The sequence below is a fragment of the Trichosurus vulpecula genome, chromosome 6, assembly GCF_011100635.1.
Source record: "Trichosurus vulpecula isolate mTriVul1 chromosome 6, mTriVul1.pri, whole genome shotgun sequence".
NCBI lineage: Eukaryota > Metazoa > Chordata > Mammalia > Diprotodontia > Phalangeridae > Trichosurus > Trichosurus vulpecula.
This window is the reverse complement of record NC_050578.1, coordinates 232820306-232836643: the sequence shown is the minus strand read 5'-3', so window position 1 is coordinate 232836643 and position 16338 is coordinate 232820306.

Genomic DNA, 16338 nt, shown 5'->3' with positions numbered 1-16338 from the left:
AAACACCAGTAATTCTCTTTTATCTACAGAAGGTAGGTATAAAGCCCCCTAGCATTTAAGGCTCTTTAAAACCTGGTCTTGTACTACATTTCCGGTCTTCTCCCACTATACCCTCCACAATTCATTTGCCATTCCTTACACACAACATACCATCTCCTCTTTCCATCTCTTTGGACTGACTGTCCTACAGGTCTGGATGGACGTCTTCATATCTTACCATCCCTTACTTTCTTCAAGACTCAGTCCAGATGTTACATTCTCCAGGAGATTTCCTGACTCCCCCAGGAAAACGTGAGCTTTTCCTTCTAAGGTTACCTTCATTCTACTCTACTCTGTATGTAGTTTGGACAGACTCTCCCCCATTTCAATTTGAACTCATTGAGGGTAGGAACTGTTTTTACCTTTCTTTGTATCCTCAGGGCTTAGCACAGTACCTAGCATATGTTAATCTCATAACAAATGCTTGTGTTGATTAATTAATCACCACATAATCGGAGCTCCCTATTTTTTCTTAACATATAATTTGGGGTCCCTGCCAGAGAGGTGGAAGCTGAGTAAAACTCCAGTAGAGACTGACTTCAAGAAACTGTGGAAATTCATCAGCCTATATGGAAGCAAGCAGCCACCAGGGTAAAATACAGTGGGCTTATTCTATAATCCTCAGACAACAGACAAAAGGTTGATTACTGTGCTTATACTCAAAGCCTTGCCAGCTTGGTAGGACCTGATAGAGCTGGTGTTCATCAGGCCTAGCCTTCAAGGGCCCACTATCATGAGGCACTGGCAGGGCACATTTATTCAGGGGCAGCTAGGTGGCACCATAGTACATCAAGTCCTGGGCTTGGAATCAGGAAGACTCATCTTCATGAATTCAAATCTGGCCTCAGACACTTCTAGCTGTGTGACCCTGGACAAGTCACTTTACCCCATTTGCCGCAGTTTTCTCATCTATAAAATGAGCCAGAGAAGGAAATGGCAAGCCGCTTTAGAATTTTGCCAAGAAAACCCCAAATGGGGTCACAGAGTCAGTCATGACTGAATAACCACAAATAAATATTATCCTTACCAGAAAATATTTGATCTCCTGGGCAAGTAGAAAGATACAGGAGCCAAAAGTAACACTGGTTTAAAATACAAACTCAGTAGTAAAATTTTATAAAAGAGAATGGTGAAAGGTTATCAGCAGTTTCCCCACTCACTGTAATAGAAGGAACACTGGCTCTGAAGTCAGATGAACTGAATTAAAATCCTAGCTCTGATAACTTTGCACCTCTGTGACTTTGAGTAAATCACTTACCCTCCCTGGTCCTGATTTTCTTCATTCATAAAACGAGGTGGTTGAACCTGAGATGGCTTCTGAGGTCTCTTCCAGCTCTATCAGTATGATCATATGTTCTCACAAAATAGCACAGCATGGGAATAGGGCAAGAAATGAGTCTGAAGAAACCTTAGCATAAGCTCCAGGCAAAAGCATTTACAGATGAAACTGAATGGACAAGAAGTAGATTAAAAACAAGATAAATTCACTAGCATTTCATCAATAACCTAATTTTAAAAATGACAATTGAAGCATCTACCTCATTTGGACCCCACTACCTTCACGAGCAAATAGAGGGAGAAGAAATGGAAACAGCATCCAATTTTATATTTTTGGCCTCAAAGATGACTGCAGATGGTGACCGTAGCCATGACGTTTAAATACACTTACTCCTTAGAAGGAAAACTATGGCAAATCTGGACACATACTAAAAAGCAGAGACATCACCTTGCCAACAAAAGTCTATGTAGTTAAAACTATGGTTTTTTTTTTCAGTATCAATGAGTGGCTATGAGAGTTGGACTAAATGAAAGATGAGCGCCACACAATTGATGCTTTTGGATTGTGGTGCTGAAGAGGATTTCTGAGAGACCCTTGGACAGCAGAGGGATCAAATCAATCAATAGTTAAAGAAATTAATTCAGGTTATTCACTGGAAGGGCAAATACCAAAGCTCAAGTTTAAATACTTTGGCCACATAAATAAGAAGATGGTACTTATTGGAAAAGACCTTAATTTTGGGAAAGATCTGAGAAAGGGGGACAGCAGAGGATGAGATGGATAGTGTCATGGAAACAACAAACATGAACTTGGACAGACTTTGAAAGATAGTGGAGCCTAGAAGGAGCTGGCATGTTATTGGACTACAAAGAGCTGGACGTGACTGAATGCCTGAACAACACCTTGATGTGCTGTTCAAGGTAGCTGAAATGGCATTCAAAAAGATGAAGACCAGGCTAAGTAAACACAGAAGAGATCTGTGTGGAAGGAGACATGATTTTGACAGCACTGAAAAATGAATTCTAAAGATATCCAAAAAGAGGGGAAGACAGCAAAAGATTGAAATAAGTCACACCTCCCAAAGGCATGTTCCCTTCTTCTACCACTCCCTGTAAAGGAGGATCACAGGGCAATGCATATATGGATCAAAACTAAAGGAATCTTTGATTTGATAGGCAGGCCTTCTTGTCCACATAGTCCTACATAATCATTGGTATCATTAACATAAGTTGACCCAATAATCCGTGGCTACTCAAGGTCTTATATATCCAACAGGTCTTACCTTCCACAATGACCCACCACACAACTCCTCCCCTTACATCCATTTCTCAGCTCTATAGTTTCAAAGCAATCTGAACTTATAGCATTTACGGTGAAGGTTCTTAACCATTTTTGTATCCTGGACCCCTTTGGCAGTCTGGTGAAGCCTATGGACCCCTTCTAAGAACAATGTTCTTAAATGCATAAAATAAAATACATAGGACTACAGAGAAAACCAAACATCAATAAAGATATAGATGTAATTTTTATAGAAAATAGAAATGTAATTTTTTCCCCACACAAGTTCACATACGCAAGAAATCTATTCACAGATTCTTGTTAAAAACTGCTGATTTATAATTGCATTTTCTTTTTTCTGTGTTTTTTAAAAAAATTATTATTTATTTAATATTTAATATTTTTAGTTTTCAGCATTGATTTCCACAAGATTTTGAATTAGAAATTTTCTCCCCATTTCTACCCTCCCCTCCACAACAAGAAGGCATATATTCTGATTGCCCTGTTCCCCAGTCAGCCCTCCCTCCTGTCACCCCATCCCCCTCCCCCATCCATTTTTCCCTTACTTTCTTGTAGGGCAAGATAGATTGTTATGCCCCATTGCCTGTATATCTTTTTTCCCAGTTGCATGCAAAACAATGTTTTTTTTTAACATCTGCTTTTAAAACTTTGAGTTGCAAATTCTCTCCCCTCTTCCCTCCCCACCCACCCTCCCTAAGAAGGCAAGCAATTCAACATAGGCCACACATATATCATTATGCAAAACCCTTTTACAATACTCATGTTGTGAAAGACTAACTATATTTTGCTCCCTCCTATCCTGTCCCCCTTTATTCAGTTTTCTCCCTGGACTCTGTTCCTTTTCAAAAGTGTTTGTTTTTTATTACCTCCTCCCCCTATATGCCCTCCCTTCTATCATCCCCCCTTTTTTATCCCCTTCCCCCTTCTTTCCTGTGGGGTAAGATACCAAATTGAGTGTGGATGTTATTCCCTCCTCAACTCAAATCCGATGAGAGCAAGATTCACTCATTCCCCCTCACCTGTCCCCTCTCCCCTTCCTACAGAACTGCTTTTTCTTGCCACTTTCATGTGAGATAATTTACCCCATTCTATCTCTCCCTTTCTCCCTCTCTTAATATATTCTTCTCTCATCCCTTAATTTGATTTTATTTTTTTAGATATCATCCCTTCATATTCAACTGGCCCTGTGCCCTCTGTCTATATATAATATATACACATATATATGTATATTCCTTTCAACTACCCTAATACTGAGATCTCATGAATTATACACATCATCTGTCCATGTAGGAATGTAAACAAAACAGTTCAACTTTAGTTTGCCCCTTATGATTTCTCTTTCTTGTTTACCTTTTCATGCCTCTCTTGATTCTTGTGTTTAAAAATCAAATTTTCTATTCAGCTCTCATCTTTTCACTGAGAAAGCTTGCAAGTCCTCTATTTTAGTGAATATCCATATATTGCCTTGGAGCATTATACTCAGGTTTTGCTGGGTAGGTGATTCTTGGTTTCAATCCTAACTCCATTGACCTCCAGAATATCATATTCCAAGCCCTTTGATCCCTTAATGTAGAAACTGCTAGATCTTGTATTATCCTGATTGTGTTTCCACAATACTCAAACTGTTTCTTTCTGGCTGCTTGCAGTATTTTCTCCTTGATATGGGAGCTCTGGAATTTGGCAACAATATTCCTAGGAGTTTCCTTTTTGGGATCTTTTTCAGGGGGCAAGTGGTGGATTCTTTCAATTTCTATTTTACCCTCTGGCTCTAGATATCAAGGCAATTCTCCTTGATAATTTCTTGAAAGATGATATCTAGGCTCTTTTTTTGATATTGGCTTTTGGGTAGTCTAATAATTTTTAAAATATCTCTCCTGAATCTATTTTCCAGGTCAGTGGTTTTTCCAACGAGATATTTCACACTGTCTTCCCATTTTTTCATTCCTTTGTTTCTGTTTTATAATATCTTGATTTCTTGTAAGTCACTAGCTTCCACTTGCTCCAATCTAATTTTTAAGGTAGTATTTTCTTCCATGGTATTTTGGACCTCCTTTTCCATTTGGCTAATTCTGCCTTTCAAGGCATTTCTCCTCATTGGCTTTTTGGAGCTCTTTTGCCATTTGCATGAGTCTATTTTTAAGGTGTTATTTTCTTCAGTATTTTGGGGGTCATCTTTAGCAAGTCATTGACTTGTTTTTCATGGTTTTCTTGAACCACTCTCATTTCTCTTCCCAATTTTTCCTCTACTTCTCTAACTTCCTTTTCCAAATCCTTTTTGAGCTCTTCCATGGCCCAAGACCAATTTATGTTTTTCTTGGAGGCTTTTGATGTAGCCTCTTTGACTTTATTGACTTCTTCTGGCTGTATGTTTTGGTCTTCTTTGTCACCAAAAAAAGTTCCAAAGTCTGAGTCTGAGTCCATTTTCACTGCCTGGCCATGTTCCCAGCCAACTACTTGAGCCTTGAGTTTTTCATCAGGGTATGACTGCCTATATAGTAGAGAGTACTTTGTCCCAAGCTTGAGGGGTTGAGCTGTTATTTTCAGAGCTATTTCTACACATCAAGCTCTGCCACACCAGCACTCCTCCTCCCCCAAGAACCGCCAACCCGGACCGCAACTCAGATCCAAGCAGGCTCTGCACTCCTGCTCTAATTCCTCCCACCAGGTGGGCCTGGGGCTGGAAGCAACTACAGCTGTAGTTCTGGAAGCAGCCTTAGAGCTGCACCACCTCCACCGCCCCTGGGGCAGATGCCAACTGTGAACTCCTTTCACTCTGTCCCTGAAGTTTTTTTCCCACTAACCTGCTCTGCTGTCTTTGGCGTTTGTGGGTTGAGAAGTCTGGTAACTGCCACAGCTCACTGATTCAGGGCACTAGGGTCTGTTCCACCCATCTCCTGGTCAGGTTGGTTGGTCTGGACACTGGGCTCTGCTCTGCTCCCAGCTCCCTGCGATAGACCTTACCCAGCGACCATCCAGGATGTCCTGGGCTGGAGGCCTGCCTCCCTCTGCTATTTTGTGGGTTCTGCAGTTTTAGAATTTGTTCAGAGCCATTTTTATAGGTTTTTGGAGGGACCTGGGCTTAGGCAAGTCCCTGTTTTCCAGTTGCCATCTTGGTTCCATCCCTACAATTGCATTTTCTATTGTATGCTTTCAGACCGGTTGATTATAACACACTTTCAACTGGATGGGGTAGTTGTCATGGGAAATGAACAAGTCTGGGCAAGTCATAGGCTCCTTAAAGATGCACCCTTGGCAATCATGATGAAACTGGATGGCTCTAATTCTGGTTTTGTCTGATCTAAATAGAGCTCTGCACTCATAGGTTTTTATTCCATATAATCATGCTTCCATATCAATCTTATGCCCCAATATTCCCCGTCCCAACAAAACAAAAATCTAAAACATCAATCAACAGCTAATGGTTCTACTAACAATTCTAATTTCATTAAACTTCAGCCTTACAATCACCCACTTCTGACTTATTTTAACAAGTTATAGTATACATGTCACCACTCATAAAGTGTTACCATATCTTAGGAAATGTGAATTGAGTCATAAAGGAGATGTAGAAATGGAGCTCATTGCCTCCCACAGTGTCATGCCTCCCACAGTGTCAATCTGAACCCTCTCTCAATTAATGTGTCCCTTTAATTAAAGCTTAATTATTTAAGTATCCTAAGAAAAAGAAAGTCTGCTTTATCAAATTTGATTTGAAGCAAAACCAATGGGCAAGTACAAACAGTAAATAAGTTTTGCTAATTATTAACCATTTTGATTAAAAAATACATTTGACAAGGAATAGATGAATAAAGGATCATGGAATGATCTGTGCATTTAAATTTTTTTTGCTTTCCCTCATAGCACTGATTTTAATTATTTATATTTCCTGAAGGTAACTTCAAAAGAGAAATCTCATTCAAACAATTTTTTCTACTCCATCAAGTCCAGTTCCACAAGTTTCATCAAACTGAACATTATTCCATTCAATTCAATCCAACCTACATTTAAATGCCTACTATGTGTATGCCGATGTCTCCTCAAACACCTTGATTTCTCAGTCCTAGAACATCCTCTATCCTTATGACCTTAACCTTCACTCCATCTCAGTGACTCATGGTGATGGTCAGATCCTGGAGCTTATCACCAGCCACAACAGTTCCATATCTATAATTCAGAACTCTGAAATTTCTTTGACAATAACCTTCTGCAATTCCATTTCTTCTTGAGCCTCCTTCCTTCTAAATTTATTTTCTGTTCCCTCTTTGCTTTCCTAGTCCACTACTCCTGCCCTAGCTTTATTTTCCTCCCTTACAAATCTTGATGTTACAGTTAATCATTTTAACTTTATGCAGCCCTCTACCCTAGACCAGGCCTCTATCATCTTTTGCAGGAACCATTGCAAGAGCCTACCAACTGGTCTCCTTGCCTCCAGTTCCTTCCCTCTATAATTCCTCCTCCACACAGGTTCCAAATGGGTATTACTAAAGAAGAGTTCTCTGATCATATCACTTCCCTATATAATACTGCCTCTACTGCAAAAGCAAAGAGATGCAAGGTGGATGTACAGAAAAGAGCAATTAAGGCAGGGTGGTTGAACCACAGTACATGAAGGGGAATGATACGAAATGAATGGGAAAGGATGGTGAGAACCAGAAAATGCAGGGCTTTAAAAAAACAAATAGGAACTTGTACTTTATCCTAGAGGAATTTTGTTGTTCAGTCATTTCAGTTGGGTCCAACTCTCCTTGATCCTATTAGGGATTTTCTTGGCAAAGACACAGGAGAGGTTTGCCATTTCCTTCTCCAACTCATTTTACAGATGAGAAAACTGAGGCAAACAGGGTCAAATGACTTGCCCAGGGTCACACAGCTAGTAAGTGTCTGAGGCTAGATTTGAACTCAGGAAGTTAATTCTTCCTGACTCCAGGTCTGGACCTTTATCTACCAGGCCACTTAGCTGCCCTCCTAGAGTATGATGGAACCAGGAAAGATTATTCAGGTGAGTGATATGGGAAGATAGAGTCACAGAATTTAGAGCTGGATGGAAATTTGAAGATTATCCAGTAGAATCTCTTTATTTTACAGACTGGGAAACTGAGGCCAAATGAGAAGTAACTTATCCAAAGTCACCTAGAAAGTCAGTGGCAGAGGTAGAATTTGATTCAGGTTTTATCAATCCCAGTCCAGATTTTTCCCGTTTATTTTACATGGCAAATATTCATCATTAAGAAAAAAAGTACCAAAAGACAGTTTCATTAAAAAAATTTTATGGCATGATAAATAATTTGGATTCAGAGAACCTGCTTTTAAAATGTTTGGGTTCTACCACTCACTCACTTCATGATGAAGCTCTGGTCTCCAATGTAAAAAGACAAAGTTGGCCTAGATCATCATAAAATTTGCATCCAGCTCTAAATCCTACGGTACTATACTTATTTGATTTTAATGTATTTTTTTTTTGCAATGAAGTAACTCCATATTCTGCATTGCAAAGAAAGATGAGAAAGAATAGGCCTTTCTCATCTTATATTATTGGCCTTGACCCTGGAAGGTCTGTAGTCCTCTGTAAAAGCTTAAGCAAGCTTAGATCAAGGACAGATTTTGAAATTGAATTCATTCAGATTAGCAAGACCTTCCAGGAGAGGATTTAGCCTGACCAAGCTGTTGCCAAGTAAGCTTACCGAGCTAAGTCTCTATTCCTGATTCACAATCAACTCGTTTCTTCTCAAGTTGCCATGGGTATCCAGAAAACCAGTGTTTCCCCTCCAGTCAAGAGTTTTCTCAGTCTCACAGATTCCTGCCAGCAATTTCAGTTTCTCTAGAGAGTGTCCTCTGAAGCATATAGGTGTCCAATGACTATAAAGGAAAATGGTGTATGAGGCAGGCTGCAGGGAAGCAAGCTAGCCAGAAATTCTGAGCTTGGCAAAAAGCCCCTTCCAGATCAGGAAACTTCTGACCAATCATTAGAGGCTGTGGCGGCACAGGGCAGTTCAAAGCTGCCAAGCCCTTCAGGGAAAACTTTCCAGGAAACTAATCCAGAAAAGAGATTAAACCCAGGATTACAGACCTTTGTTTTTCTTAATAATTTAACCTCAGACATCCCCGCCCCCTGCCTAAATTAAGCACTATTCTCCTTGAGATCTGCAGGCTCCCCCCCATCCCCATCCCATTTTCTATAGCCAAAAAACCATTATCAGATTAGTTAAACATTTTCCAAGCTTAAGAAAGATGGACACAGATTTCCCTCCTATGATGCAAACTTCTTTACACAGACATACACATCTATCTGGTTAATATTTTTAAAACACAGTATCTTTGGGACACAAGTCTCTCCCTGTCATTTCAGAAACAGAGAACCCTAAAACTTAAAAATTATTTTCCTGGTTTGAGAGTAACAATGAAAAAGAGATGCCAGTGGGGGATAAAGCTCACTGTGCCTGTCTAATGTAGGGGTTCTACTTGAGGTGAAGAGAACTGGGTTTTGGTTTGTTTGTTTTACTATTTTTATGACTATTTCCATACATTTGGTTTCCTTTATAATCCAATGCACTTTATCGTATGCATTTAACAACAGAGATCCGCAGACTTTACCAGATTGCCAAAGGGGTCCAAGGTAAATAACCCCAATTTTAATCCATCTTCAAAATTATTATCTGTGACCACTGAATTTGCAGAAATTCCCTTGTACTAGGTACTCTCCAGAGGTAGTGCTGAGTCAGGGACAAATTTTTAAAATCATGGACCTGTCTAAAAATCTTCTTACTCAAAACAGTGTGTTGTTTCTTTTAAGATCTCATTTTGTTACTGTTCAGTATTACCTTCCTTGAGTTATAGGGAAAAAAATTAAATATGACTGAAAACAACTGCTTTTGATCACACTAAAGTAAAGGCATACAGCAATTATCTGGCATTATGGGGGAATGAGCTGAGCCACAAAATGAATTTTCCAGCTAACTGGACCATAGCCGCTTAAGGACAGCATTAATCATAATAGCACCAATTCAGACCCCAATTCTGACTTTTTAAGTAATTTAAGGTTTGCAAAGGCTTCTTCTAAATATCATTTTATTTAATGCTTTATAACAAAGCAAGGTAAATACTACAGGTATTAGCTTAATTTTATAAATGTGGAAACTGAGGCTCAGAGATTATGCATAAAACTTATTTTAACCTTTTTGGACAGAAGTCTTTCTTAAATTGATTACACACTTCCTGGGTTTCTTAATCAGAAGATATTTAATACAATTAGACCTCTATTATTATTATAATTAATTTATATTTATTGTGCTATATAATATTGTGTATTACATTATAATACATTATATGAAATTACAACATAATTTAATATATTAGCCCTCTAAATATTATTTGATATAGTAAGTATTTATCAATTGCCAACCAAGCACAAAGCACCAAGCACAATGTTAGGCAACAGAGATACAGATAAAAGAAATAGTCCCTGCCCTCAAGGAGATTAGATCTCAGGCCAATATTAAGAAGTTTAACTATTTCATTGTGATGACTGTTAGAGTATATAAGGCAATTTGTTCTTTCATTAAATGGCCCCAGACTGTGGGAAAACAGCCACATTAATCCTCTGTGGGTAAAGTTGTGAAATGGTCCTGTCTTTCCAGAAATAAATCTGTAACTATGCCCCAAAAGCTATTGTAATCCTGTGATTTCCCCTGCCCGCCTAATATTGCCAGTACTAGACACTGAAAAAGATCAAAGAAGGAGGAAATTGACCCAGAGGTACAAAAATATTTACAGCAGTCCTTTTGTTTGGGGGGGGGGGGGTGACAACTGGAAACTGAGGGGCTATCCATTGACTGGGAAATGTCTGAACAAGTTATGGTATATGAATATTAATGACAAAGGGGATATTTTAGAGAAACCTGGGAAGACTTATAATAATTGATGCAGATTGAGGTGAGCAGAACCATGAGAACAATTGATACCATAAAAACAATATCATAAAGAAAAACAACTTTGAAATGCATAGGGACTCTGATAAGCATAACACAATGACCAAATATAATTTTGGAGGATTCACAATGAAACATGCTATCCATTTTCTGAGAGAAAGCTGATGATCTCAGAGTGCAGATATGGAAATTTTACTTGGACATGGCCAATGCAGGAATTTTGCTTGACTGTACGTGTTTGTAGCAGGAATTTTTCTTGCTTTCTCAATGAGGAGATTAGGGGTGGGGAGAGATCCGAGAGAGAGAGTGAGAAGACTCATCATTTGAAAAAAAAATTAAATTTTAAAAAACTAAATTGCTCCAGACCACTGGAGTTTATCATCCTAATGTCTGCTTTTTTCCCCTCCTTCACTTCTTGCTGACATCTTATGTATCTGTCTTTTCCCTTTGCTTTGACATAGGTAATAGAAATCAATGCTGGAGGTATAAAGAGACTTCAGATACACTTTATTTTCAATGTCTCACAGTAGGGATTGTTTCATTTATTGTATCTGGATCAATGCCTTGCAGAGGGCCTGGCACATAGCACTTAATAAATACTTACTAACTGTGTGTATTTGTCCTAAACCAGAAGAGGTCACAAATTCTAAAAAGTACGAAGCCAAACTCCTTTGATCTTCAACTTTATTTCCCTTATATTTCCAGTCATTGTCAATTTAAAATTGGTCTTCTCCCAATATGTCATGGGGCAAATGGAAACACAGTCATCTGCTAGATTGAGAAAGAACTGGGAAGACCGAAGGCACCTCCCCTAGGAGGGTTCATTCCTCAATCTCCAAACCTCTCTGCTGTCTTCTGAGGAGCACAAAGGCAACCTATATTGCCTAGCACATCATATTCTCTCTGTCTCTCTCTGTCTCTGTCTCTGTCTCTTTCTGTCTCTCTGTCCCTCTCTCTCACTCTCTCTCTATACACACACACACACACACACACATATATATATATATATACGTATGTATATATACGTCACATATATACACGTCTATATGTACATTTTATGTGCATTATATATATATATATTAAAGGTAAAAATACAGTTAAGTGAGCACATCTTTTTGTATTAGCACTATCTGAAGTTATAATTTTGTAAAATAAAGTCACTGATTCTAATCTAATGGAAACATGCAATATGAATTCTAATAATGTAACCACTTTGTGCAATTCATTTTTTGTACCAATTGGTCTTAGTTATAGATTCCAAATGATCAAAAGTTTAAACTGCAATCATTTCTTTAATAAAAAAGGAAAATCAAAAAAAACAATCATCCCATCCAACCTTACCATCATTTTACTTTCTTTCTGATCATGTATTTTTTTTAAAAAGTTACTCAAGAAAAGACAAATGAAATCTACCAGTAGATGGCTACCACTGGTACCCAACCAATATCTAACTCATTTCAAAAACTGCCAGAGGAAATAGAGGTAAAGAGAAAGAACATGTCCCTCAATGTGTAACAAGTGGCGAAATCCTGCAAAACCCAGGAATTTTGTTTGCTGTCAAGACATGTGCGACAGAACCATAGTCAGATTGTCCACTGTGGAACTCTTTCTTGGAAAGTTGTTTTTTTCCCAATTTATTTTCTCTCCCCCCTATAATTATTTGTCATTCCCAAACTCAGGAACCTGTTCTGAAACTCAGGGGAAATACATAAGGCTAGAAATGCTGAGAAACATAGAGAACTGAAGTTTGTAAAGATAACTGGTTGGTTCCCCCTAAAAAATGTCTGATGCTACAAAGTGAAATCATACTGAGCTTTAAAGACAGCCCTAACATACTCCTCCCTCTACCATTCTCTGGGCCCTATATTTATCCAGCTGTCAGACTTTAAAGTGTATGTTTTAATTTTCCATGGTTGACCACATCCAAATCTGTCTTAGGGGCACAAGAATCTATTATTCCCTAAAATCTAAATGCAGGCCCAGATCACCACAGCTGGCTCTGGGAGCAAGATTTTGTAAATTCTAACTGGTTAGGGAAGACAATCTCTAAGTCCATTGTAAAAATCACTTTAGGCCCATTTCTAGCAAAACAGGCCCTGGCTGTCTGTATATACTATCTTAAATGGCCTTTTTGTGATCCTACTCTGTCCTCTTAAACGAATGGAAGGCATTTTCCCCCCATGGGGGTCCTAAGAGGAGCTTGGGAAGAAATTGACATTATCATGCGGTAAACCAGGACACACAGACTTGCTTGTTACCGTATTTAAAGAAGTGGCCACAAAGAAATAGTCATCGGGGCACCACAATAGAGGAAAGCTCGTATGCATTTCCAAGGAATCACATTTTGGGGAGAATTACAGAATAATTACACATATGCTTAGATCACGAGCATTCAATGAAGCGGACAGTATTTTGAGGATTTAAGATGTTGGTGTTGTGGTCGTCTCTAAGAAACCGGGATAATTCAGACATTCAAATGCAAAACCACACCATTTGGAGAGTGTAATGCGGTCTGTTCTGGTCACTGTTACAAATTCGGAAAGGATTCCCTGGCTGCAGACATTAGAGCCACTTAATACTTAAATCTGTTTCCAAATGTAAAGCATGGAACAAAAGTGCTTTGCATTAATGAAATGTATCCTCACACTGGTCCACTGCCACATTTCATTAAAGTGTCCCTTTGGCGGGCTAAAAAATAATGACAAGAGCTCCAGCCTGTGTGTAGGCTTGATAAGGTCCTCAGATGAAATATCATTACCTAATAACACATTAAACATCCATTTTAACACTATCAGTTTCTCCCTCGGAGCCTGAATTAATTTCATGACCTGGGTCTTATCTATAACCAGTTACTGGAAATGGACCTCTCTCTTTGCAGATCTGAACACTGATTACTTATTCATGCCCATTTTATTTCCAACTCTGCTGGAAAGCAAACATCCCCAGAAAATAATTTAAAACATCTTTGTTGTGCTGAAATCTTAACATTTCAAAATGTCCTTACAGGAGAGGGTTCCTGTTTTAACCACTTTGAATGATCAGTTAAACTTTCTCCTATAGTTCAATTTATTATCCATGCTACCAAGAAGCTATGCTCAAAAATAGCTTAATACCTTTCTTTCAGGTTAAACGTTAAAAACATAGAAACATAAAAACTAAATTATCATGGTCATCTATTCAGTGGCTGAATGCTTTAAAGAAACCTCACTATTTGATAAGTTCATTTTAAGGAGTCTGTTATTCACTCAGAACAATTTGCCCTCCAGCAGTAACAAATAGGTAAATTTTAGCACCAATATATACATATATATGTATGTCTATAGGTATATATAAAATATTTTATATACATAGAAATTATATGTATATAGTTTAAAACAGCAAGAACAGACTATTTTTCCTTTTTATCTGTGTTGAAAACTCAATTTCACCAACAATTATACACATTCTTTGGTTGTAACCTCACAATTCTGAAAGGTCCTGGGGTTTTTTTTGCAGTGTTTTTCACAGCTGTAAAAGAGACGTGTATCTGGTTTTCTACAAAGAAGCTGTTTTGTAAATGACTGCAAGGAAAGGAATTCTCACAGACAGATCTACTGTATAGCTAGTTCAGCTAGGCTTTAGACATTTTCCCTCTCTGTTTGTGGAAGGGTCAGTCTGGCTCAAAACCTGGTTACACCAAACACCTTTTGGGATTCCTTTCTTTTGGGGAGGGACATGAAGAAATACAAACAAAAGTGAAACAAGGGGTTTTTAAGTGGATCAAAAGTCAGTAGTTACTGGGAATGGGGCAGCAGCATGGTCTTGTAAAAGATTAAAAATGGGCATTTAAGCGTTTATCTCCATTTCAAAGACAGCCAACGTGATTTAATAAACAGTGAAGTAGCATGAGAAGAGCAGAAATGTTTATTTTAGGGAAAGTTAGACCATCAGCTTAATATAGATATTAAATTATATCCCAAAAATGGTAAAATGTTTGTAAAAGTAGCACAGTGACAAGAAGTTGGGGCATGCAATTCAGTTTTAGATAATAGAAATAGTCTTCAGATGGCAACTTCCATTTCTTAACAATGATTCTTTTTTGAATGTGTTAATAGTTCCTTTCTTTTTTACACACGCAGGCACTTACTTATATTTTTGACCATTCCCCCATCTCTCATAACAACAAAACAACAACAGTTTAGCCAAGTGAAGAAACAATGTATGGAACATCCTGAATCCATAGTCCTCACCTGGAAATTATTACTGAAAAGCAATAAATGTATTTCATCATCTGTTCTCTGAAATAAAAATGGATGACTGTAATTAATCTGAGTTAATCTAATATGGTTTCATTTACATTATTGTAGTCACTATATATATATGCGCATGTATATATGCGCATATATTTATATATTGCTATGTTTCTGCCTCGTTTCCTCCATATCAACATGATAACTAACATTTGTATAGCACTTTAAGGTTGGCAAAGCACTCATATATTATCTCATTTGATCCTCACAGCAACCCTGTGAGGTGGGTGCTATTATTATCCCCGTTTTACAGATAAAATAAGGCTGAGAGAGCTTAAGAGGCTTATACAATATCTACATATTAAGGTTCTGAAGTGAGATTTGAACTCAGGTTCTCCTGACCACAAATCCTATGACCTAACCACTTTACCAATTTTCTTCCATAATACAAGTAATCTCCTATTTCTCATATTTCTTATTTCTTGCTATGTAAAAAATATTTTATTATAATCAACTATAATATGTTCCACTATTCTCTAATCAATGAGAACTCACTCCCCTGCATATATGTGTACATATACACATGTATATATATATTATTCTGCTATGAGTGATTTATTTATATGGACTTTTTCTTTCTGGCAACTAATGTCAGTTTTTACAGGTAGCTACTTGGAAAACCTATAAAGCAAAATAAGAACAAAAATGCATAATTTTTTTCCCAAGAAGACAGAAGCTTATAAGCCTGTGTACTGGACAATTTGTGGAGTCAGTGTCAGCTCTTTAATCATGCAGAATTCTGGCTCTGTTGCCCTTAGTAAACTGGAAATACAAAGAGAGATAGTACTGGGAGATTTCTAGTCCTGAGATTCATTAGGTGAGAGGGTCCTACTAGATCTGTAAATCATTCCAGTAAAACGTAATAATAACTATATAATATTGGGAATTCTGATGGATTAAACATAAACTCAACATAAAGATAAACATAAACTCAAGAAGCATGATTTTGAATTCTGGCTTTGCCACTTACTGGCTCTGTGACACTGGACAAAGCATTTCAATTCTAGGAGTTTATTTCTTCTTTTAATAAATGGGGCTAACAGTGAATACACTTGTAACCTCACAGTGTCCTTGTAAGGAAAGGAGGTTGTAAATCTAAAGTGCTATAAAAGTGTGAATTGATTATGCCTCTCTACAAAACTGGACATTGGTATGCCCAGATAAGATCCATAATTATTGGCTCAGATGCTTTATAATGGTGTATGAATTACTAGCAAAGTACTTTACCAGCTTCCTCTCAGCCATAAACCTGACCTCACATTTCTTAACAGAAGACAACATGTGCCTATTACTAGAGGAGAAAACCAGTGACTTCTTCAAGTATAGGCTACTTGTGTTTTTATGTACTTTGTAGAAATCACTTATGACTAGAATCATGAAAAAAATATATACATATACAAACATGAGAAAACAACATACTGGATGAATCTCAGAAAGGATGCGCCGAGAAGCCCCAGGAATAGAAAGAACTGCTTATTATTGCTTCAGGAATGGTTGAGCAAGCTGA